Source organism: Plutella xylostella, chromosome 6 (assembly GCF_932276165.1).
Source record: "Plutella xylostella chromosome 6, ilPluXylo3.1, whole genome shotgun sequence".
NCBI lineage: Eukaryota > Metazoa > Arthropoda > Insecta > Lepidoptera > Plutellidae > Plutella > Plutella xylostella.
In genome coordinates, this window is record NC_063986.1 from 6893613 (window position 1) to 6918675 (window position 25063).

General features: G+C 36.4%; 1 protein-coding gene across 1 annotated transcript in view; it reads left to right on the forward strand.

Annotated features, from left to right (window-relative positions):
• Positions 1-25063, forward strand: part of LOC105382441 (protein artichoke) — an 87638-nt gene that overhangs the window by 11169 nt on the left and 51406 nt on the right. The window contains exon 2 of the mRNA XM_011552321.3: positions 14952-14993. The gene's annotated coding sequence lies outside the window, so the exon portion shown is untranslated. The remainder of the gene's footprint in view (positions 1-14951; positions 14994-25063) is intronic.

A 25063-nucleotide genomic window follows, 5' to 3' on the forward strand; every position in this document is an offset into this window, starting at 1 on the left:
GTCTGGTTTTGAAGTATTTTGATCTTCCTCGTAGTTCTCGTGGTTATTTGTACTCTCAGTGTAGAGACATGCAGCTTCTTTTAAAGTTTCTTGCTGTTCCCAGGTTTGCAGAAATTCTGGGCCCTGCCACCACATAGTAAAGTTTTGTAGTTTGCTCGGGTATAAACCTCTCGACGCGCAGTCCGCCGAGTTCATCTCAGATTTCACATAGTGCCATTTATCGGGTGTCAGTGTTTGTCTTATCTTTCGTACGCGGTTGGCTACGAATGTTTCCCACTTTGACGTATCACCCTTTATCCTTGCTAGGACCACTTGGGAGTCGCACCATGCTGTCACGGATAATGTGTAGTTAGTTAGTGCTTCCTGAGCCTTTTCTATCAGTTTAGTCAGCAGTAAGGCTCCACTCAGTTCCAGTCTCGGTAGTGTTGTCTTCTGAGCCTTTGGAGCTACTCTCGTTCGAGCGGCGAGTAGAGATATTTCGTACCGCCCATCTTCATTTTGTACTCGACTGTATAATACGCAAGCGAAAGCTTTCTCGCTCGCATCACAGAATCCCAGGAGCTCTATTCTTTGTTGACAGTTACCCATCCATCTCATTAGTTTAAAATGTTTTATCACGTGAATCTCGCTTCTTAATTTTGCCCATTCTTGATAAGCATCTTCTGGAACTTGCTCGTCCCACCCAATCTTACTAATCCATAGTGATTGAAAAAGTAATTTTGCCGATACAGTCACTGGGGAGAGCCAGCCAAGTGGGTCATATAGTTTAGATATTTCTGATAGTAGTTTTCGCTTAGTCAGTTTAGTTATGGGACCTTCTTCTAGTGTCCATCTGAAGTGGAATGAATCATTTTCTGGATTCCATTCAATGCCAAGGGTTTTTTGCGTCTCGTCATTTTTAAAGTTGAAGTTGTTTTTTGGTGCGATCTGGTCTTTGTTTAAGTTTTCAAGTAGCGACGGATGGTTGCCCGACCATTTTCTTAAGTTCATGCCTCCTCTTTTGAGTAAGTTGATGAGGTCATCTTGAAGTTGTACGGCTTCCTCAAGTGAGTGGTGCCCACTGACCAGGTCATCGACATAGAATTCGTTCTGCAGCACCTGGGCAGCAGCTGAATTGAAGCTCCGCTGCAAACCAAGAAGACCTGATGACGCCGACCAGACGCAGCGAGACTTCATTATTGGAGCAAACAATTTAGCATTTAACTTTGACTAGCATTTGATTCTATTACCTAATGAAATATTTAATTTAGCATAACTTCTTACTTACTTTATTACTTAAGTACTTGGTACTTTTCTCTCGATATCTTATCTTTTACTTATTTTGTTTTTTGTTTTCTCCCTTCGGGTGCCCAAGATGTACGGTGTCGTACATAAATTCGCTGACTAGGTACATAACTGCAGTTCATTGCTACGATGACGCAAATACCTTAATTCTATTTATAGCTGCATTCTTTACATATTAATTCAATTGCAATAATAACTAACTACTGAGAAGTTCATATTACTTATCTTAAGGAGAGAGACACTTACCGAATCTTTCTATACTTATAACTTACGTGTTTGTGTTGTGATTATAATAAAACCTGGATAATATCACGGATCTTTCATCTTCTACCAACCTACAAACTTAAATGTGCGGTAACACCGTACACATATCACGATGACGCTTGCAAGCTCCTTGGAAATAATCATAGTTAAGATGTTGTTTTTTTTAATTAATCTACTGACTTTTGTATTTACGATGCAGGGATCGTAATGGAGGTGCCCGCTACCTCCCGAAACCTAAAACCTTTTTTTACATTCCCTCATCAAATTAAGAGTCAAGCTCGTCGAAGAAATAGGAGAGCAATCCCACTAAGTATAACGTTTTTATTTCGAAGGAAAATCTTATTAATATTTTTCTTTGAGATTATTATTTCTTTTTTGTTTTAATACAAAGTCTACTTAGAGTGGATGAACAATAACGCTGAATTAAACGCCGTCTTTGTAATAAGGACAATAGTATAAATTACAGAATTGGTAAAAAGGAGCCTTCTCTTTATTCAGATTAATAATTAGATTTTCATTTTGGCAAAAGAATAATTTATTAGCTATTTGATGAGCCGTTTGATTCCCGTTTCAGAGATCCGATGTGAGGCAGCTTCATTTATATTTATTTATTTATGAAAAGTATTTTAGTGCTATTTATTGCGTTTATACCAAAACAAAAACCATTACATACTTATGTATTTAAAATTAAATTTTATGAATCTTTTCCACAGAAAACCGATTCTCGATTAGTGATGATATCTTACTCCGGTACTAAATGGATCTGGTTGGAGCGTAATCGTCCTTATCTGTGAGCACCCTCATATTTTTCGAAGTCTTCGAGTTGTAAAACGGGAATTATTCAGAAAGTTGGTCCCCTCTGATCGGCCGCGCCCGCGGCGGCGGCGGCGGCGGCGGCGGCGTGGCACTATCGCTGCAATTACTTAAACGCTTCTTAATTTAAACTTTGAACGTTACTTATTTGTTGGTGATAGAAATTATGATTTTCTTCAGTGGTCGTGATATTTTTATTAAATTTCACGAAGCCCTTAATGTAGAGCCAGTTTCTGCAAGGGAACATAAAGAAAGAATCAACGAAAATATTGCGTCATACGTTTTTCTGATATATTTTATCTACTGCGCATTTTAACTATAGGCTGAAAAGCTGAAATATAATTCGGATGAGGCGATGAAAACAAACCTACCTACTATGAGTGTACCACCGCGATAAAAAGCTAAACAGGTAACTTGTAAACGGAAAATATTTATACAGCTTTCTCTGAAAAGTTTTCCTGTTGTAGGTACAATATTTTACGATGGGATTCAGACCTCTTGGGACAACTGACAAGGGTCAAGGAGGAAGTATTAATTCCGCCAGTCGTCTGTAATTTTAAGATTACATTTTAATTGCCTAAAGTAAATTTTCGCTCAACAATGATTACAAATCGCTTATCAAAATTATTCAGCCGCTTAAACTTGTGATATTGGAAAAGTTTGCCGCCCGAATATAAAAGTTTCATCATCATCATCATCATCATCATCAGCCTTCTATCGCCCACTGTTGGGTATAGGCCTCCTTATTTGTACGCCAATTCTTCCGGTCCTGTGCCGCTCTGATCCACTGCTTCCCTGCAACCTTGCAGATGTCATCGGACCATCTAGCAGGTGGTCTGCCAACCGCTCTTCGTCCGTCTCTAGGCCGCCAAAAGTTTAGACACTGTTTATCTTAGCTTTCTTACAGGCATCTTATGAAGTATTTTAAATCTATAATGAAGAAAAATAACCAACTACTTATAATGCCATCATTTTAAAATATTATAGCTATTTTAGTCTGAAAAACTGATCTTGTTTATAGGTGTAAATAAGTACGTAAGTACATACTTAGTTTTTTTAGTTTTTCTACGTCAAATATTTAAATAAAAACAATTTATTCAGATACATTCCGGAAGGAGAGTAAATACACGGAACAAAAAAAGAAAGAAGCGATTATGCACAACGATGTTGACTCTGTACACAGGGGGATCGGAAGCGGGCCCTTAATCTTTGCTCTACAAACACTTGCCACGCCAGCCTCGCTACGCCCTGTGAACTGAACTGTGTAGGGGACGTCGCCTCCTCTAGGGCAGCTAGGAATTAATATGCAATCTGAAACAGTGAACAGTCTGCTTAACGGATTCGATTTTTTAGATATGGTGTAGTTCAGAATTTTAAGTGTTGAAAAATCATTAAATGTAAAAACAAACATGTGTCAGTACTACAAAACCTAAGGAGGTATTTTTTTTTGCGGTTGGTTCCATAATACTCTGATATCAGTGAACATACATAAACAACATACATACAGATGAATTGAGAAACTACTTCTTTTTTTCGAAATCGGATAAAACCAGCAGTATTACGAGAACAAAAAAAACACAGCTCAGTCCATGTTTGCACACAACTGATCTGCATACGAGTGCTGACCCAATTTCTATTGAATGTAGTAGGAGTAGGTAAGTATTTTCATAATGTGAACTTGTAAAACCTGGGATATCAAAAGGTATTCCGAGCGAATGAAGGTACTTACATATGAGCTCCAATAGAAAAGAGATTTTCGAGCTCATTCCTCGGCCAATTTATCAACCTCACGTAATGTAAAAAGAGGACAATAGAAGTTGATTTGTCGTTTGCACATGAAATATATGTATAAGTATAATGTACATACCTACATAATATGTTCACGACTGTAATCCCCTGAAGGAGACTCGCAAGCGAGCCACCCACTCTTCGCTGTAAATTTGTACTCACGTGATAGGTCGCGAGCCGTATCGCCGTTTTTAAATGAGTACAATGCACTTGGGGTAGGTAGACCTTCACCGTAAGTTTATGTGGTATAATCATACTCAAATTACTTAATTGTGAATAATTTATTGGAACATGAGAGGATTCGAACCCACAACCTCAATGAATGAGTGCCGAGACATTATCCGTTACGCCACCATGAGTCTTCTAAAATCAAGATATTTATTAGGCAAAAAATAATTTCCGTTCGTTAGTCTCGCTAAAACTCGAAAACGGCTGATCCAATATCATTTTTTTTTGTACTTATTGAAATATTCGTGTACGACCTATCGGGGAAGGTTTAAACGATGTGAGAGAGGTAAGTGATATGAAGTTCACCGAGTCAAAAGTAAGGTATTTACACACAAAACCTGGAAATTTCTAGGCACCTCATTGAGACAATCACAAGGCTACAATGATAGGTAATATTTTACTGTAAGTACATATATCAACAGCTATTTTTACTAATATCATTCATTGTAGAAGTGCCGTTATACAGATGTATTTTAAACACATATTAATATAATGTGATATTTTTTGCTAATCTAGCTTATTTTAATAATTATTTTTTGAAACAAGTTTGTTCGGCTAGACAGGCAGGATTCAAGTTCGTTGACATTCGCTTGTGAACTATTTAGACACCGCTACATGATATTATACTTGTAAATTATAAAATAATATAAATTTAAGTAGTTAGAAACTTTATAAAATGCATATTTGATATTCTAATAGATATGTGTAACGCTCTTCATTTACAGTATACTTCATTATGTACTATGATATGAGTCATATTACTACAAAATATAATTAACAGTGCCTGCTTATTTACCTATATATTTTATATAAATTTAAGTACATTCAATTAATTATTTATATGTATATATATTATAATTCTAATAAAACGAACGCACGCTTTTCAGCATACAATTTTAGAGCATATGTAGCAGTAGCTTTACGCCATGAAATCCTTCGTTCGTATTAAGTTGAAAGAAAATTGTCATGTTCAGGAATAGACGCGCGACGGCCGGCAGGGGGCGTCGTCGACTCAGGTCATTCGTCAGGGAAATGTCGCTTTATCCTTATAGCCCTCGTCCACCAGGATCACCCCTATTCACGCCATATTGGAATCAGCACTTTGGTATTCTTGTGGAGTTTTCGAGTCGATGTATGTAAAAGTTTTTTTAAAGTAGCAAAAAGGGTGTTGGATGTTGGGATGTCAGGTATAGACAGGATGTTGCAAGACTGGTATCGCCAAAAGGGGTGAAAGGGGTGCCTCGTCTTAGTCTAGCGTGTCGGTGATAAACGCTAATGATATAATAAATACTTAGCGTTTAAAATGACCTCTGAACTATCTTGTTTCGCATTTACTATACTTTTGCAACATCATGTCTGGGATTACAACTATATGAAACAGCCGATTTTAATTGAAAAAAAAACCCGAGCAATTAAAATTTCAATTTTTGTTTCTTTGAATTCTTTTTAATTTTTTGCTGTTTCTTTGATATATTTTTTTTCAGACTATGTTGAGTAGATGATGATGATGATATTAATAATAAGACCACATAATATCGGCAAAAGCATATTCTATAAATCATTTAACGAAACTTAAGTTTCTAATATCACTATGACTTGAATCAAACACGGTAAGAAACGGTCAGTTACGGGGAGAATGGGCCATTTCGGGATAACATTGGGCTCTTATATCGTTTATAGAGAGAGGAGAAGCAACAATGTGGGATTATATCGCATTTTTTTCGGCTTCCCTACTTGACTTACTTTATCCATTACTTACTTTGTCCAGCTAGGTATACTCTTATTAGTTTCCCCACGCGTTAACACAGAGTACCTAAATATTAAGCAGGTACAAAATAGAAACATACAGTTCGAAAATTACATTGCATATTTCTACAATTATTTCCTCTACCTTAGCTCTAATTTGTGAGGCCGGGGGTTCCAATTGTACAGTAAGAGGCAGATAAACCTGACCCCCATACCATATACCTCTGAATTAATTAGATATAATTAAGAAATTTCAGTGCAATTATACCATGTATGAAGGATAATATCGCGAGGAAACCTACTCATCTAAAGATTGTTTTTAAATCTCAGATACTAAATAGACAGATTTTCAACGGTTCATCAACATTCTCCATGTCTAATCGATTTAAATTTCGAAAACGTTGCAGTTTGCTAACTCTCTGAGGACTCTGAGTAATCATGACAAAACTCAAAAATTCAAGTTGGCTTACGAGCAAGGTAAACGTGATAATTTGGCGCCCGCACATCCATAAAATTTTCATTTGGTATTTCGATGCCGGATTTTAAAGCCACAACCGGTTTTTCCACAATAACATAAGAAAACCGAATACTTAAATAATAACATTGCCTGCTGTATGAAGACTTTCTGGTTTTATTATGAATAATTAAACTGATCATCACGACATTCGATAACTGTTAATCACTATGTTGAAATCCTTAAGGAGTACTTACGATTAACATTATAAATATATGAAAAATCTCGAATACAAAAGTGATGCAGGGCTAATACAGATGCCACGAAAAGTCAACAACGCTGTTCATATAAAGAGCTTTACTAAAACAAACGGACCAAGACTCATATTAAATAACAAAATTGCCTGTAAAAGGCTAACAAAATACGTCGGTAAGCATTTCGGTCAACGCTGTAAATCCTGACTCGGGGGCAATAAATCCACACTGAAATACGGGAAAAAATATCGAAAGCCGTGTAATACAGTTTCAGCGAGATTGTTCAGGAATTTCAGGATAACGTCCCTAGGGCGCCTCCTCGATATAAACCCTGGTTTGTCCGCACATTGTGAATATTAAAACGAGTGTGTCTGCGTTTATGATGATACGTTGGTTGAATGAACTATTGCATCTACGTATGTGCATTCATTTAGTCAGTGAAGCTCTGATTTTGTGATTTCACAAATATATCTGCACATATATGCCTAGAGAGTTTTATAATTTACTAGCTGTTCCCGCGAGCTTCGCTTCGCCTTAAAAAGTTTTCCCGTGGGAATTCCGGGACAAAAAGTAGCATATGTTCTTTCTCAGAGTCTAGACCATATGTATACCAAATTTCATTCAAATCCGTTCAGTAGTTTTGGCGTGAAAGAGTAACAGACAGACAGAAAGACAGACAGACAGACACAGTTACTTTCGCATTTATAATATTAGTTAGGATTAGTTAGGATTAGGATTAGGATTAGGATTGACTCGAATCTATTTAGGTATTAGACGATTATATTTATACAAGTTAGCCTTAAACAGAGTTACATAGATACAAAAACTTGACATTGATAATTCATAAGTAGACAACAAAAATATCATATTACCTAACTAACGTACCTATTTGTAACCAACTGCAGTTATTTGTATAATTTTCAATATACGAATGCCGATTGGCATTGACTATCAATCAATGTAGATAATATACCGGGCAAATAGTTAATCCCTGGCCGTATGACATATGACAGAATTTAACTGTAACTTCATACTCATCGACATTTTTTAAAATTCTCACTGATATGTTGTTATTGAATAATATTTATGTATAAGTTCAACTTATTGTGTTCTCAAAGTTTTATGTGTTGAACCAGTTGTTATTAATATTATTACAGTTTAAAGTGAAGAGGACCAAACTATAGAAATAAAGGTTTCTTTAACGTTCATATAATACATTGTACTAACTTAGATAAGTTAGATATTAAATAATAAAGACAAATAATTGTTCTATCACGGACCATTTTATCCTCTCTTTTCACCATTATTATACTCAAGGAGTCAAAATACTTAAACCGATAAAAGACAAATAGATTTTCTTCTAAGCTGCTAAAACTTTTGACTGAATCTTAATCCTATGGAATTGAATATTCCTAAAGCCTTAAAACTGAAAACTTCATAGAATCAAATTGAAGAAGAACCGAATAACTAGAATTTTCCCGAAACAGAAACCGCTGAAGTATTTCCATCAGCAACTTTATAACTCAAATGAAACTCACTCTGAGGAAAACTGGTGAAATGAGTTACTATCTATTATATGTATAGATATCTAATATTGTCGAAATAAATTCCGTGCATTTTGACGAGAAACTATCTTGATGCAGCCATGCAACAGAATATTAGAGAATAATTTGATTATTATAGCAACTGCATCTTTTCTCTGCTACCGTGTGTCCAGTTTCATTTCAAAACATGAGTAACTATTATGTATTAATTGTTTTTGAAAGTCCACGTTCACTTCCAAAGGTATCTAAGTAATCGATGAACAAACCTTTCTCTTGCATCGTTTTTTTCAACTCGTCGTAAATTATACAAGTTGATTCACGGTCAACAACTTATTTCGCCTATCTCATTGATAGTTCCTTAAAAAGCGTGACACACTCAGATTTCATTGCCCCGGGCCTTCGAGGTGGCGATGTAACAGTTATTTTTATTAAAACCAGTTATGTGGAGGACCTGCCAGGAAATGGTCGTGGCCAGACGACGATTTTACCATTAGGTATACCTTTCTAAAATAAAAACAAATTTACATATATTTATTTACACATGTCTTTTTTTGCTTCATGAGTAATTTTCAAAAAATTTCAAATATTTTCATAAATGCTAGTTAATTTCGGCAACTTACTCTGCCCGTCCACCAGTGAGACCAATGAGATTGCATAAACACTCTGCTCATGCTATTTGCGCTCCTCTCATTGGATGATTTTTGCATCGCACACCGCTCCGATACCCCGCTCCGCACTGGTGGACAGGCACCCTTATAAACTCTCATTTAAACGAGATTTTAGATAACTACTAACTAAAAAGTTGAAACGGCTGAAACAAAACCTTCTTTAGACACATAGAACAACGTGGTGATGTTTAGACATCAGTGAGCGAGCAGTAACTGGGTCAGAGCGGCGACCACGCGACGTGGTTTGCCCAATTATTGTCTTTGGACCTAACTGGAAAGCCAAACGGCCGTGTTTGCTTAGCTCTACAACGTGTTTATTGACGACATACCGGCTTCATCCTAACAAGCCTCTGTTTCTACGGGTCTAACCATCAGCCAATTTCACAACATGTCTAATGGAGTCAACGAAAGGAGCCTTCGTAAGTGATGTTTGCAATCTTCATCTATGCATTAAGTACATACGTCGTGCGTAACCTGGGCAGTCATCGCCTGAGGTACACCCGAGTCCGCATTGTTCTATGATGTCGCCTGACAACTAATCCGAACCCATCAACAAGCTGAGAAAATCTAGTCGTTCTGGTATTTTTCACGGACAGGCTATAAGAAGAAGAAGAAGACCTTTTGTCTGTTCTTAGACTCCATTTGATGTCTTAATGTTGTTGCAGTCCTATGGCACCCCAGAGGTGCAGAGGGTCTCCACTAACGTCCGCCACTTCCGCCTATCTTCGGCTGTACTTTTGGCCTCACTCCAGCTTAGTCCAGCGGCTCGAAGCTCGTTTTCGACGCTTCGGCGCCATGTTTGAACAGGGCGTCCCCGGGAGCGCTTGCCATTTGGTGGCCTCCAGTCAAAGGCTATAGTTGCGGCATTCGTAGCTCCTCTCCGTACAGTGTGCCCAATCCATCTCCACTTTCGCTTCGCAATTTCCTTGCCGATGGGAGATTGTCGGCACAGCTTCCACAGATCTTCGTAACGTATTGTCTTCGATGTCTTAATACTTATATTTTATTCCTTAGCCATAACTGTTATATTTGTTACACGACAATGCCGGCGCAATCAACAGCAGTAATAATTATAATGATATTATGTAGAGGTAGTAAATGAAGTTGTGGTCAGATAGAGGAGCTGACAGGAAAGTTCCGTTTCAATTCATCTTGCCGGCCGCTGTACACTTGCACTCAGCTTATTGCCCCTATGTGACGAAAAACCACTCACCTATACCTAAGTAAGCAGTAAGACCTAGAGGTATAATACTAGACTAATATTTCTATCATATAAGTACTTAGGTATGTTATGTATTGATAATTCATAATATCGTATAAATATTGTTAGCCCTTGCACGTGAGTAACATACCATGATAGTTTTATAATATGGGGTTATTGTCTTTTGGTGCGTTTGATAATTTAATTTCCTCATAAGGATATTAGGTACGCATTATAATAAACCATACTAAAATATATTGTAATCTTCTAAAATAGGTCAAAGCGTTACAAAATAAAACTCCAGCTATTAAAATTGGTGACTTGTTATTTCACCGTAGGATAAAAACTCAATTCTGAAAAGTAAAAGTCTCTACATCCGTAGGGAATTGTCTAAATTCCTAAAACCGAAGTTGTGTAATTTTAAATTCGGAAGTTGTAGCCCCGGACCGCCGCCGCCGCCGCCGCCCCCGGCCGCCGGTTCAAATCCGCAGAGCGGCACTAAACTTTACTCCAATTATCTAATTACCATTTGTTCTATCTTTCCAAATGGGAATATCTCAATGTACATTTTAACACCCTGTATTTTATACTTGACTCTTGCGAGCAATGAAAAAGTTCCGTCTGCCATTGCCATTCCATGTCACTGGAACCATTGTTCATGAGTGTATTATGCAGTGTTACTGGTAAGTATACCTGATCCCTTCATGAGGTATAACAGTAGGGGTAGGTAAAGATTTTTCATGGATTTCCTCACACTCGGCTTACTTATAGGTAAGTGCACAATTACCTCACACTCTCACACGCAGAATAAGTATAAGAAGCCTCAAGGGACCCATTTTTTTCTATATTAAAACTTGGTTAGTCATGCATGATTGCCATGAATTTTCACCAAACTTACTTGCTTGTATATTTTATGGTTTTTTTCAGATTACTTAGTAGGTATTTTGCTTTAATCTTCATCACGACAGTTATGTTTGTCATTCATTACCTACTTCGAGCATATATATTCTCGTAGGTATAAACATGCTAGCATATTCGTAACTAATACGACGGATGTAGCCAAGCGTTCCGTACAGTTTTAATCGATGGACTTACCCGGGGCAGTGGGCACCGGTACCTCAGAGGGTCACTCTATAATGACGAAAACGAAGTTTCAAGCCACTATCTCGTTGTACTAAATTGCAAGAAAGCTCTCGTTGGTTTGTTTTTCGTCAGTATAGAGTGACCCTCCAGTACCTCGGCTGTTCGTGGAAGCAGCGGTATGTTCTAATGAGGAATGCGCCCCTTCACGTAGACATCTGACATCTCCTGTTGCATGCAGGCACCGGTGTGTGCTGCCTTGTGAGTTTTTTTAAGACTAGTGAAGTATTCTTTGGAAAGAAATATTATGTAGAGTTATTTTAAATAATGCTTCTACGGTGTCACAAGTGAATTAAAACAAAAAATAGGTTCTTATTTTATATATCTTTCTTATAGAGGGAATCTTTTTTTTTACGAATTGTAGCAATAGGTACCTACTTAATTCCATAAATTTTATTTTTTTTATTCTATTTAACATTTTTGTTTGTTTTTATAAAAAAATGAAGAAGGTGCAAATAAAAGTAAATAGCGATACATTAACTTACCAATGTTTATCAACTTAGCATAAAATTATCGCTAGATATGGTAATGGGTCCACAATATCTTGCCTTCCCGACGACTCTCAAGCTCCGTAGCGATAAAATTATAAATACAGCGACAAACTTTCATAAATAACGAATTAGGTCAACTGGTTTACAAAATAAGGTAACAGCGAATGTAAAAATATATAATATATTGAGCTTGTAATTTTTCCTGATGAATTGTCTAAGTATGATACGCAGAACTAAATTGTTTGTAGGTACGGTACTGAATTATAATGTACACACAAGAATGACTGTATAAGTACTGAGAATATTTCACCACATGAAACACACATAGTTTTCATTAAATGAAGGATGTAAACCTGGAATGAAATGCTGGATTTCATGACAAAGAAGCGAGATGGTATTTGAATGGAATAAAATTTAATATTTAACCTCTTGGAGGAGGAGGAGGGTCTGGTAGCGCAGTCGTGTCGGATGTGATTTTCATAACAGCGATGCGGGTTCAAATCCCGTGTTCTGTATTAAGATAAAATACTCTTTATTGCACACAAACATAAACAGTTTCACAAACATAGAAAAGAAAATAAATAGTACAATCAGCGGCCTTATTACTAACATATTAATTCTTTGCAATAATGTTATCCAAGCTTAGGAAGTTTATTTAGATTATTATTACATATTATTATTTATTTATCTAGATCTATGTAAGTGTATGATTGCGTCGGTAGAGGTACCAAAAGCTCTGAAACTATTGTTGTGAAGTAGGTTTATATTTACATGTATTGTGTAAGAGTTATTTCAATTTTTTATGTGGTATGCGCATTTTAAGTAAGTTTATTATTATTACTTATGATTAGAGTACTTCTAGTATGTGTTGAGCGTAGATATTAATTTACTTTGATATCAGGATCATGAATTAATCTTTCATAATATAGTGTTTGTTTTTCAAGCCAGCTCTTTGCAATCTACCGCATCAACATTGTAAGAAGGGGCCCCGAAAATTTCAAAATTTCCGGTACAAAGCATTAAGCTAAATGAGGGCTTATTGTAAATCCGGGAAAGTGCCACGGCCCATGTAATCCTCGGTATCGGCTCCTGTTTAAAATGCGATTAGGAACTTTCCAGAAAATGTAGATTAGTAGTATCAGTACCTACCTACAGTAACAGGGTTTTATCAGATTACGTACCATTGGACATCTTTGGAATCAGTAGCTTGTATTTATAAGACCTATAAGGACATAAGATATTGTATAAGAATTTTAAAATGTTCATGAGTTGGAAGTTCAAAATGCAAAGAGCCATTGCGAATAACTAGAAAATATTTAAAGCGTAGAATTTGCATTCTCTATCGACACACGGAGAGTTTATCGGTTAACTTCCATTTGCATATATGTACGCCGTCGGATGGTTAATTGCGTTATTTGCATTGTAGTGGATAATGGTCAACTCTATTTGCGGATGTATACGTGTGTAAATATATGCTTTCACTTACCGCCCGCTGGATACGAGGTGGAAATTCAGTGCTCAGTGGCCACTGATCGCAAGTCCAAACTGTTAATATGTCTGGAGGGTGCTCGTGCTTTACAAAAAACAAAAAACGAACGAGCGCCGTGATGCTTTGATAATCAGTTCGATGAATGCAACGTGATAAACCAGTGCTCCAAAACTTAGTATAAGGTGGAGTGACCTCTCTGTCCCCTGACTAAAAGATAGGATAAGTATAGGGTGTTAATGTTTGAAGTGTGTCTGTTTGTGGCCACTGAATGGGCGAATTGTATTTTTTTAACGTGTCTGCGCATCATCATATTACCAAAATGATGTTAAAAATGCGCAACATTGATTGACAAATTATATTTACTTAATAAAAAATGCACACAAAAAAGCCTTTCGCCTGTAAACAAAAAGGGCTCAGAATGTAAATGTTGAAACTAGGCGGTGCGTTGTTGGGTTTGACACGTTTACAAATTCGATTAAGGTTTAACCGCCTACTTCAAAGTTTAGCTAAAGTTTAAACTAGTAGGTGGCGTTATTGTGCCTTAATAGTAAACAACTAATTTAGTTCCAAGATTATAAACCCTCTGCGTTCTGGTAGATCATTAAATCAAACTTTGTGAAGTATAAGTTTATATAATTATTAGTTTACAGCTCAACTGAAGTTAAAAACCTCCAACTAAGAAAGACGATTAAGAAATAATCAAATTCTAATCCTTGGGTGAGAGCGGTGGTAGCTCAGTCGGGTAAGCACCCGCTTCTCACGCAAGAGATGCGGGTTCGAATCCCGGCGCTGACATATACCAATGAGTTCTTTTAACTTAAGTACAATGTAAGCCATCGCTCTTACGGTGAAGGAAAACATCGTGAGGAAACCTGCATATCTAGATTTAGCACATCTAGATATGTGAACCCACCAACCCGCAGTGGACCAGCGTGGTGGGAAATGGTCCAAGCTTAGGAAGGCATTTTAGACCTTGGGGACATGCACAAAGGTTCCACTCGAGAGAGCCAGGTGCATGTACTTACCCCCCCCACAGAGAATAGAATAATTCTTGGTTATCTATCTTCTCTGGTATCTATGTAGGTAAAGTGTTCAAAATGTACAATTTGAGAGTTATTGGCTGTGTTTTGCAAATATTGTATAAATTCAAATTCAAATGGTTTAATCGACGTAAAATTTTACAATTATTTGTCGATAGTCATCTACCACCATTTCACAAAGGCCCCGTCATTGAGAAGGAAAGAAATGGCGAAAGAAACTCCTCGAGCATCTTTTCAACTTTTTCCTTATAATCTATTACAATTTTTACTTATATCTAGTACCTACAATTTTACTTAACTACCTATATCCATTTCATTTTTTCAATAGCCTTAGCTGAGGTGGACAAGACCACGCGTTTTTGTCGTTTAAATAATCATTTATACTATAGTAAGCTTTATATATATTATATATTATAGCATTTCTAATAAAACTACCAAAAATAAGTATCTATTACAAACGGTATTACAGTCCAGGTTCTTTTTGCTTGAGGCTTAATATTATTTTAATTTGGAAAAACAGTTTCTGAATTTATATTTTCTTTTTCAGGTCGATCAGCAAGCGTAATCCTATTATCTGGAAAATATAAAGGTGAGTTTGTAGCAGTACACTAGGACTCAAAGGAAGTTACTTAATTATATTAAGTTTATATAACCATATCGCACCCATATTACAGTACAATACCGGGTAAACAAACATTTGGGTACTTGATTTTTTGTATAGTACCTACCGTGTGCATTTAACGCCGAATCTGAATAATAACAATGCACTAACTTATTCATTTTCTTATTTTTTTTGCTTAGTGACGGTATTGCAATAAGGTAGCGATATGTTTCCCCTCATTGGTAATACAGGAAGGGTATCGCCATAGATTAATAGGTATGCTTAGAGATTATAAAAATAATCATCATCATTATTAAGCTTTCTAAAAGTTGCTTTACTCTTTCGTACCTTGTAGAACTCACAGGCCTATTAATTTGTTTAAATAGAGAATGTTTGCGAACATGACAATTTAAAAAAGTGTATCACTTATGAATCTGACTGTACATTCAAATACGTTATATTTTCTCTACGCAACGAGATAATTTAACATTTGTTTGACATTGAATATGCTTTGTCTGTGATTTTTTGTCGTCTAGAAAACGACATTGAAAATGCTAACGTAAAAGAATTTAGGGGTTAAAATATAAAACTCAAATCTTTTTTATTTGTAAAATATATAGATAGTTTAGTATAAGTACTTTTACACACATTCATAACGTAAATGTTTTAATCAAATTATTATAATTAACTCAAAACCACATATTTATAAATCATATGCATGTATAAATTGTTTTTAACCGACTTCAAAAAATAGGAGGATGTTCTCAATTCGTCTGTATGTTTTTTATATGTATATGTTCACTTAGATATAACATGCTGCACATGTAGATTTCGGTTTATTATACCCTTTTTGCAACACCATGTATTAAGATGCCTAGATACATCGCAATGTAAACGCATCGCACTTAACTCACTATGATCAGATTTTAGCACATGTAACATGAAAACTATCATTTACGAAGTTAAGGGATCGCGGGATTGGGTACAAATGTGGAGTTAATTAGTTTATCTCCAGACTTGGCTGAGTGGTTCTGCCTTAGATTAACAATATACTAACAAGATGAAGTGCAAAATAAACGTCTAGACAAATAACACCTCACTTCTACCACTGAGCTCTTAATTTTAATTAGGTAGTTCGTTTAGAAGATTTATGATTTTATTATTGGTACAATGGGTTGAACTCTAAACGGCAGTAAACAAAATGCGGACAGTATGTGAGACACAACCTTGCTCGTATTGTTAATCTAAAGATTTTGCTGAAAGGTTGACGACTTGACGTGACGTTTGGAACCCATGAGTTGCTTTGATTGGTCCAGTTAATGAGTTGGTTAATTACTCATGCTTAAGACCAATCATAGAATTCACAATATACAGGGTGTTGCAAAAAGGGTATGCTAAGCCGAAACCTGGTATATCTAAGTTATCTTCAGTTTCGGGCCATATACCATGCTGCACATGTAGGTTTCGGCTGCAACACCCTGTATAGTCACAACAGTCTACGAAACGTACTTAGATCATTATTAATCTACTACAAACCAGTGAGCAAACACATTTTACAGTAAAAAAAACATCAACAGCACTTGGCAAACACCTAAATCAATTTTCCTTTATCAATGAATACAAAAAGTTCAATATTTATTCGAATAACATTGCAAAAGTCGCTTGTTTGAGCCATTTTACGGTAATGTTCTGGGTCGGTCGCCGCGTGTATATCTTATCCCGTTGAACAATTCCTTTATACTCGAGATTCGATAATGGCTCTGGGTATACAATGCCAAAGACAGATGCATTCCGTAGCGATGGCAGAGCTACAACATTTCTAAATAGCAGAAACACATCACTACATAACCTCTCTATTGTGGAAAAATCAACGTAATATAACCTATATAGTCCAGTCAAGGAATGAGGTGTAGAGTGCGTGAGCAGGTAACTAAGCGATTCCTTCAGAAACTTGTTCAGGGGGCTTAGGTTGTTAACATACCAAAAGTCCTGACTCCTAGGTGATGAGCGGGGGGGAGGAGGGGGGGATAAAGGTACGAATTTTTGTTTTTTTGCTTATATCTCAAAAACGGTGCATAGGAGACAAATATTATGAACTAATAAAATGGAGCTCTTAAAATTATCTAAAACTTTTATATCATATGTTTTTTTCCAATTCCTAACCGTTTTCGAGCTATTACCCTCGGAAAAAGTTGAAATTTACAAGAAAAATGTATTCATGTCAAAAAAATTATAAACATTGCATCATATTGTCTTAACCTATTCATAAACGAAAAAAATGAAGAGGAAAGAAGTTGTAGATTTTTTTATTCCCTTTTAGAATATATTACATATATGCTGGTCAATGTCCAACCCGCCTAAAGTTAGAGCTATTTTAAACTTGCATTTTGGTAAAGTCACTGACATAGCTCACCGAATTAGTAAGCTTAAGTGTGAGTAAAATAGCTGTAACTTTAGGTGGGTTGAACATTAACCAGCATATGTGTATATATTCTAAAAGGGAATTTAAAAATCTACAACTTCTTTTCTATATATTTTTTTCATTTATGAATAGGTTTAGACAATATGATGCAATGTTTATGAATGTTTTGACATGAATACATTTCTCTTGTAAATTTCAACTTTTTCCGAGGGTAATAGCTCGAAAACGGTTAGGAATTAGAAAAAAACATATGATATAAAAGTTTTAGATAATTTTAAGAGCTCCATTTTATTAGTTCATAATATTTCTTTCCGATGCACCGTTTTCGAGATATAAGCTAAAAACCAGAAATTCGTACCTTTGTACTCCCCCCCTCCCCCCCGCTCATCACCTAGGAGTCAGGACTTTTGGTGTGTTAACAACCTAAGCCCCCTGAACAAGTTTCTGAAGGAATCGCTTAGTTACCTGCTCACGCACTCTACACCTCACTTTGACTCATTTATTGACTGGACTAATAGGTACTCTGTCCATTATATTATTGTTTTTTTTGTCATACGATATCCCATACATATTTGATGACTGCAAAGGAAAACCAACTTTACTTACCAGACATAAGGAAACGTCAAAAATGCAATAACATAGTAGAAGCTCTATAACTACTCGTTAATAGCTTTAACATTGTATTATAAATTAGAATACTGGGTAGGATTCCAATCTAAACAATTACACTTCCAAAACGTTCATTCACAATTCAAATTGTTCTGTATAACTCTCATAATTAAATTATAAATAAAATAAGCGCCCGCACTAACTTGCTGGCGGTACCGTGTCGAAGTTCGACCGTAGTTTCGTATCTCGGAATATGCATATTCGTTAACACATCTGTGTCTGCGGTGTTCAGTCGAGATAAGTGTTATATTCGCAAGTCTTGCCTCCCGGGTAACCTGCGTGCTATGAGTGACATGCTTATTATGGCTGCATGGATGCTCTGCATCGGATGCTGTCGGCAACATTTCTTCAAGAGCTCGCCCATTAACTCGTTGCCTGATCTGTTAGTTTTGCATCGTGCAATTAAAATGGATTTCAATATAGTATGTTTATGAAAATAGCACAATATATGTTATTATACTTACATATTATCTTCTGCTACCGCGCCGTACATTACCAAAGATTATTTATTATTTCTAGTGCAGAAGTATGTACCAAGTAAAAAATAGACACGACACTTGATTGCCGTCCTTCCGCCTTTCACACTTCACATTAGAATTAAAGCATTCGTTATCCATTGCGAGGTCGCCCGCAATCTAGTTTGCATGCATTTACTTATTATTCATGAGTACTGAAATACTATTTGAATACATTGCTTGTTATATGCGCTGCAGATTTTAATTTAGTGCTAGTTTGTTTGGTCTTTAATTGCGTAAATACGCTTATAAACAAACGTTAAAACTTTATGTCTTGTTATTTTTGTGATGTATTATTTATAAAAAAAAAACATAAGTATGAATATTATCGTATTAATAAACACTTAATCGGTAAGGTCTATGTCAGCTCTTAATTTAAGGAAAGTAGTGAGACTGCTCCCTTTTATAAATCATTAATAATTTAATTCTAAAAGGGTTAATGAATGTAGAGATAAACCCCCAAATTCATAGAGTTTTTTTTTTCATTTTACAAAAGGTTTAAAATTGACGTTGTGATATACGAATTTCAACGACGGAACGTAAAGAGTCGAAACACGTGTATTTCGAAGTCTATTTTAACCTTGTTGTAAATTTACAATACCGTCTACGAATTTGAGGGCTAGTCTTATAAAAAAAATATTTTTCTTTGCACATTTAACTTATTGGAACTACGTGGAGTTATTTTTTGATTGTTTGTTTTCTTCCAAATAATTTCAGGATCACAAATCACTCATTCATTATTTCTAACAACCAATAACGAATTTTATAATATTTACTCAAAAAGTCACGTAGTGTCTCTCAAAATAGGGAACAGAAATAACAGAATAGGATAAAAGTTTGAATTGAAACATGAAAGGAGGCATTACCGTACTAGCCACATCAAGTGCAATATTCAATACTAAGTATTTGTATCGAGTCGCCACTATTGTCTTAGGATCGGCGGGTCATGTTTGTGTAGGACATTGTCAATTTGTTTGCTCACTCGAGGAGGGTATAGATTGAGTTTCTAGTGGGCCGTGTGTCGTATCTGCTTGTGACTTCTTTACTCTGTGGTACTCGAGTCGTATTTCTTATGGCAACAACATGAGGTCGAATTTGACTGTTGACATTGTAACCGATTCTAAAGGCATCTTTAAATTTTGCACCACTGACAAAAATGTAATTATGTTGTTATATTATTATTATTTAAAACTATGTAAAATTATGGGTAAGTTATTTTTGATTCTCTAGTAAAATAGAAGAAATGGTTTGTAAATAGTTATTTTCAGACCAGATTCAAAATAAGTACCTACTCTCTTTTACATAATATATTTATAAAATTATACTGAAATAAATGTCCTTTTATTTTACTATATACAGAATTCATGAATACTTCCGTAAGTAATTTAAATAGTAATAATGTAGATCGCTAGTTTTTTTCCGTTTAAACAGGAGGCTTTCATGCGGCATCATGTCCAGCTTACGCCTGTCATCATTGAGCGTGTTTACATCATGCGTGGTTTATGTACACATATTTCCATGTGCAGTTTTTGCATTTTTCATATTTAATACAGTGTAACGTTAAAAAAAGTTTAGTAAATAAATAAAATTGGTTTAAAATTATTCCTTTCATGAAGGATAATAGTACATAAATAATAGTACGTAAATGTATAGAAGAACATTAATATAAAACGGGCAATCAACAACATATTTAGAGCTAACATAGCTATATGTGTACCTAGTTACATATTATTATATAATAATAAGTTTATAATGTGTACGGAAGCGCATATCACAATTTGAACGTATAACACACCTCCCTTTATTCGAAACATGACAGTGGCGTCCACAAGGCACGTGCCGCTTTGTGTCGGGTTCCGTATTGTCAGCGAGACTTTTTCTTGTATTCGACGTCAGCCATCCCTCTATGGCCCTCTGTGGGAGACAAGCCTGCAAATTGAAAATCGAACGAGCTGTCATGGTAACGAACTAAACTCAGCTGCCGATTATTTTTTGACGCCATTTTATTAAATCGATTCATATCTTGATGTTTGTTTGGCATCGCCTCGGCATCTTTCAAGGAAAGCTGCAACGTTGCCCTCGGCCTTTGTTCTTCATCTGGTTTTCTGTATTCTGCGTAGGTCGTACCTACGGTCAGCTTTATAAGTAGCTAGCCACTTTTGAACGTTGTCAAAATAACAAACCAATAATGTTTGAATTAATAATAAGGCGATTTATGGATTTAGAGATCCGTGATTGCATCCTCTCATCCCCGAAGTTACATTGAACTTTTTGGTAAGCAAATTTTTTGGTAAGTAGGTATAATACCGATTAGAAGTTGCCTTTTATTACCTGTTTTAATTGCCCATTACCTAAACTTAGAATAACTCCCACCTCCTCGCAAACCTACTCAGTTGTAATTCCAACAATTTAAATTGCACATTACGTTTTAAAAAGAGAAAGCGTAACGAATCTGAATAGTTTAACTTCTAGAAAAAAAAGTGCTGCTTTATGCAATATTACGTGCGCTAAAATAGTTTTTTTGAGGATAGAAAAAGTGCGTAAACGGATAGAGCCATCGCAGGGGATATGGGGGAGAAGTGGGAAATTGCACTATCCACGATTCCAGTGTTCCACAGAATATATGAGAGATGTTTGATAGCCTATGACGCGGCCGCGAGGGGCATAAAGTCTCTAGCGTTTTTGAACGAGCACGTTTGAGGATTCTGTCGATTTCTATCTCTCCGTTCGGAAATTGCTACAAATTGAAGGACGTTTATTTGATTACGTGTGTGGGAGAGGCTGTGACTATTTCTGGACTTAGGTCAATATAATAAGTACTTAAATGTTCACTATTATGTCAAATTCCTATGTAGTCACGCGATTGCCGTCAATCGATTAAAAGCTCGAATAATATTGCCTTTATAGGTAAGTACTTGAACAACGGCAACGACTGCAAAAATGTTAAGTTACAAAATTCGAGGTACTCCACAAACAACAGCATTTTTTTAACAGTAACAAGTTATTAAATAGGAATTTGTCCTAATAGACTCCACCGAATTCCCAATTTATTGCACTACGCATAGCATCCAACAACACCGTACCATACATACAGCGTAGATTATGAGCCACTTCTTACACATGCGGATATGTAGCCCGGTGTAAGTACAATATCACGGGCTGGCTCAGCCGAGGCGGAGTAATATCCGCTACAGGCCGACGCCTCCGCTACGCCCCTCTATTGCCTATCTCGCATCCAGAACATCACAATATATTCAAATATATTTTCCTAAAAGCACCACGACATGAGCAACCGCTTCAGGAAGATGGAAAAAAACGGTTGTTATAGGTTGGACCTGAGTACCGAAATGAGTATGTTTGTTTCACAGCGAATATGCCACAAATATTTACAAGTATAGATACATAAAAATTAAAATTTTCCAACAGTTTTTTTAACTTATTTTTGATTTATTAAAATCGATTGCGCCGTAGCTTTGGAGTTACAGTTATGGTTATAATATAATAGATCGAATAGTTCAGTCAGTAATAAGCAAAGCTTAAACATGGGCATATCCGTTTTGTTGTTTGCTAAACTTTCTTTTAAGTACAATATTTACATAAAATATTCACTCAAGTGGTCACTTGTCTAATTACAAAGTACACTTACGTTACGTCCACGTACAACTTATAACTCCATAAAGGTATGCAGAAAGTACACTTACGTCCGCCCATTATGCGTAATATCCGTCTTAATGTTGTTGTCTAATAATAAAAAATATATACATATGTATATGAAAGCAGTGGAAGATAAATGGCTGGAGATGTCGATGATAATATAGATTGGTTTACTCTAATAAAGTAGATGAATGAATAGACAAAGTGGAGTTGAAATAGGTAGTTCACTCGCAGACTTTATAAGCAAAATGACAACATCAAAATGTCGTTGTCTTGCTGTATCCAAGAAAATATTCAAGAAAATGAGGGCGAAAATCCAGTGGTTATCCTATTTAGTAAGACGGTAAAGACCCTTTTACACTATATGTCGTGTAATCGTGTATCGTTGGACATAAGCCGCGCGCTCACTTCCGCCTAGACGGGACAATATCCGGGCCCGACACTGCTACTAATCTCTAATACGGATTTCTTACGGAATATTTTCACAATATTCTCTAAACGTCTAGTATTATGGGGTTAAGTTTGAGAAATATATTCAGTAATATTCACTGAACTTTGATTCGTGAAAAAAGATCACGAGTTTATGACGGAAGTTTGTTTGAGAATATTTTTATTTTATTTATGTATATAGTTAAGTTGACTATTATTGTGAGTAACGTTCTTTAACTAATAAAAACAAAAATATATTCAAAATAGATAGAGAGAAATAAGCAAGAAAAGGCCACCAGACACCACACATAGGTACGTCAGATCAGAACCTTAGAAACTCACTCACTCTATATGTCTGAAAGTGCAGGACGAAGACGACATCCATTAATAACAAGGTAAAGCTAAATACAGGGGATTACTCTAGCTAAGCACGGCTCTTCGTGGAATTAAACGTACAGAATAATAGGACAGCTTTTCGTTGGTTCGGTTTTTGTGAAGCTAGAGTGACCCTCCAGTAGCAGACCTGCCCGGGTCCGGGACAATATCCGGAGTGCCCGACACAGACTAATCTGTAATATGGGTTTCTTACACGCTGTGCGGCTGCTCTGTGATTCCATCGCTGTATTCGATGCAATGCAACCCGCTTTTGAGCATAACTCTATTTAGATTTGCTTTCGATAGGGATTCAATGGTCACTGAATATGTCGTGTCGGGTGAATAGTGTACACGTATAAATACTGGAGGAGAGAATGTTGTAAAAGGGAATATTTAGAAACTATTATTATGTAAGTATAGATTAGCTAAGCCAAGTTAGAAAATTTAAGTATAAGTTTTTTTATAGATAAAAATCGTCTTTTAACCAAATAAAGAAGACATTATACACGCACAAGCAATGAAAAACTTTCAGTGACATATGGAATATCAATGGCACTTTTTCATTGATCGTAAGTGTAGTTTTAACCATCCCTTTTATGCGTAAAAAAATCACCTAAAACTGCTGACTCATTCTACTATATTCTGCAACACAAAAGGGTTAGAATTTGGATTTTTATTTAAGCACGACGCTCATGGGGACTGCGCCGCTCCGAGGTGCATGTTTTATGACACGAGCTGGCCCCACATGCATTACACTGTGCTGAGTTATGCACTACTACTTTTAAATACATCTTGTCACTGTGCTAAAGCAGTGCTCGTTGGGCTGTTACTAGTTTATAGGTAGGCATTGAAGAGAAAACTTTAAAATATAAAGATTTTGCATCGCTCATCTGTAAACGTTAGAACACAATTGATCCCTTTTGTTTTAGGAATACTAACTAACATACATACATACTACCTGAAGTAGCCGTGGCCAGGGTATATGCACATTATGTATCGAAGAAGCGATAGCCGTAGAGGTGGACATAACGAACATGAAAACGTAACTGCCCACTGGGCCGAAGACCTTAGTCAGGCAGTACGTTGTGGTTATATAAGGAAGGCCGAGGATAGAGTGATGTGCCGCTCCGTGGTAGAGGCCCAAGTCTAGAAGCATAACAAAATAACCGATGCATTCAATATTTTTTGTAAACTCTCCGCTACGGATAGCTTTTATTCTGCTTCTCAATTACTTACACTGTCACGAGTAAACTAATCATAAGATATACTTTTGTATCTACCACACCTTAGTAATATTATTTATGTAACTGCAACACTGATGCGCCTTACAACATGTTAGCTCCGCGCCAGTTTTGTCTTGGTCGATCGCGCGTGACGGTCTTACTTTCATTCACACGAGGTAACTTTACACAGTCCAATAGGCTCCTCCGTATGCAATTTTCTATGCGAATGGGCAGCTAGATCGAGATACGTATGCTCTAAGACAGGTGCGCATTTCCGCTGTAAGTGAGTACAGGGGGGTCACTCTATTATAACGAAAAACGAAGTTTCGGATCGCAGCTGCGCGAGCCACGACTCTATCTCGTTGTTTTAAACGTGACGAAAACGACAGATCTCGTTTGTTCGTGTTACGTCAGTATAGAGTAACCCTGCAGGGACGATGCAATACCCGCAGTAACATGCCTTATTTGATCAAATCCGCTGAGAAAGCTTACTTGTATATCGGTGTGGTCTATGTCGCTAGAAAAGTGTGTTGGTAAATGTTTTTTACGCTCTCGTTTCCTCCGTCTTGATCTGTGGCGGACTCCTAGCCACTAGTTCAGACGAAGATCAACAGATGGCGCTCGGAACGCAATACAGAGAAGATGTATGGGAACTACGCAAATTACTATGAAATCCTACATCGCGCATACGATGTTTCTCACCTACGCTGCTATATATACAAATCCCCAACGCTAACCGTTGGGCAGCTGCCCGCCAGGCCACACCACCCG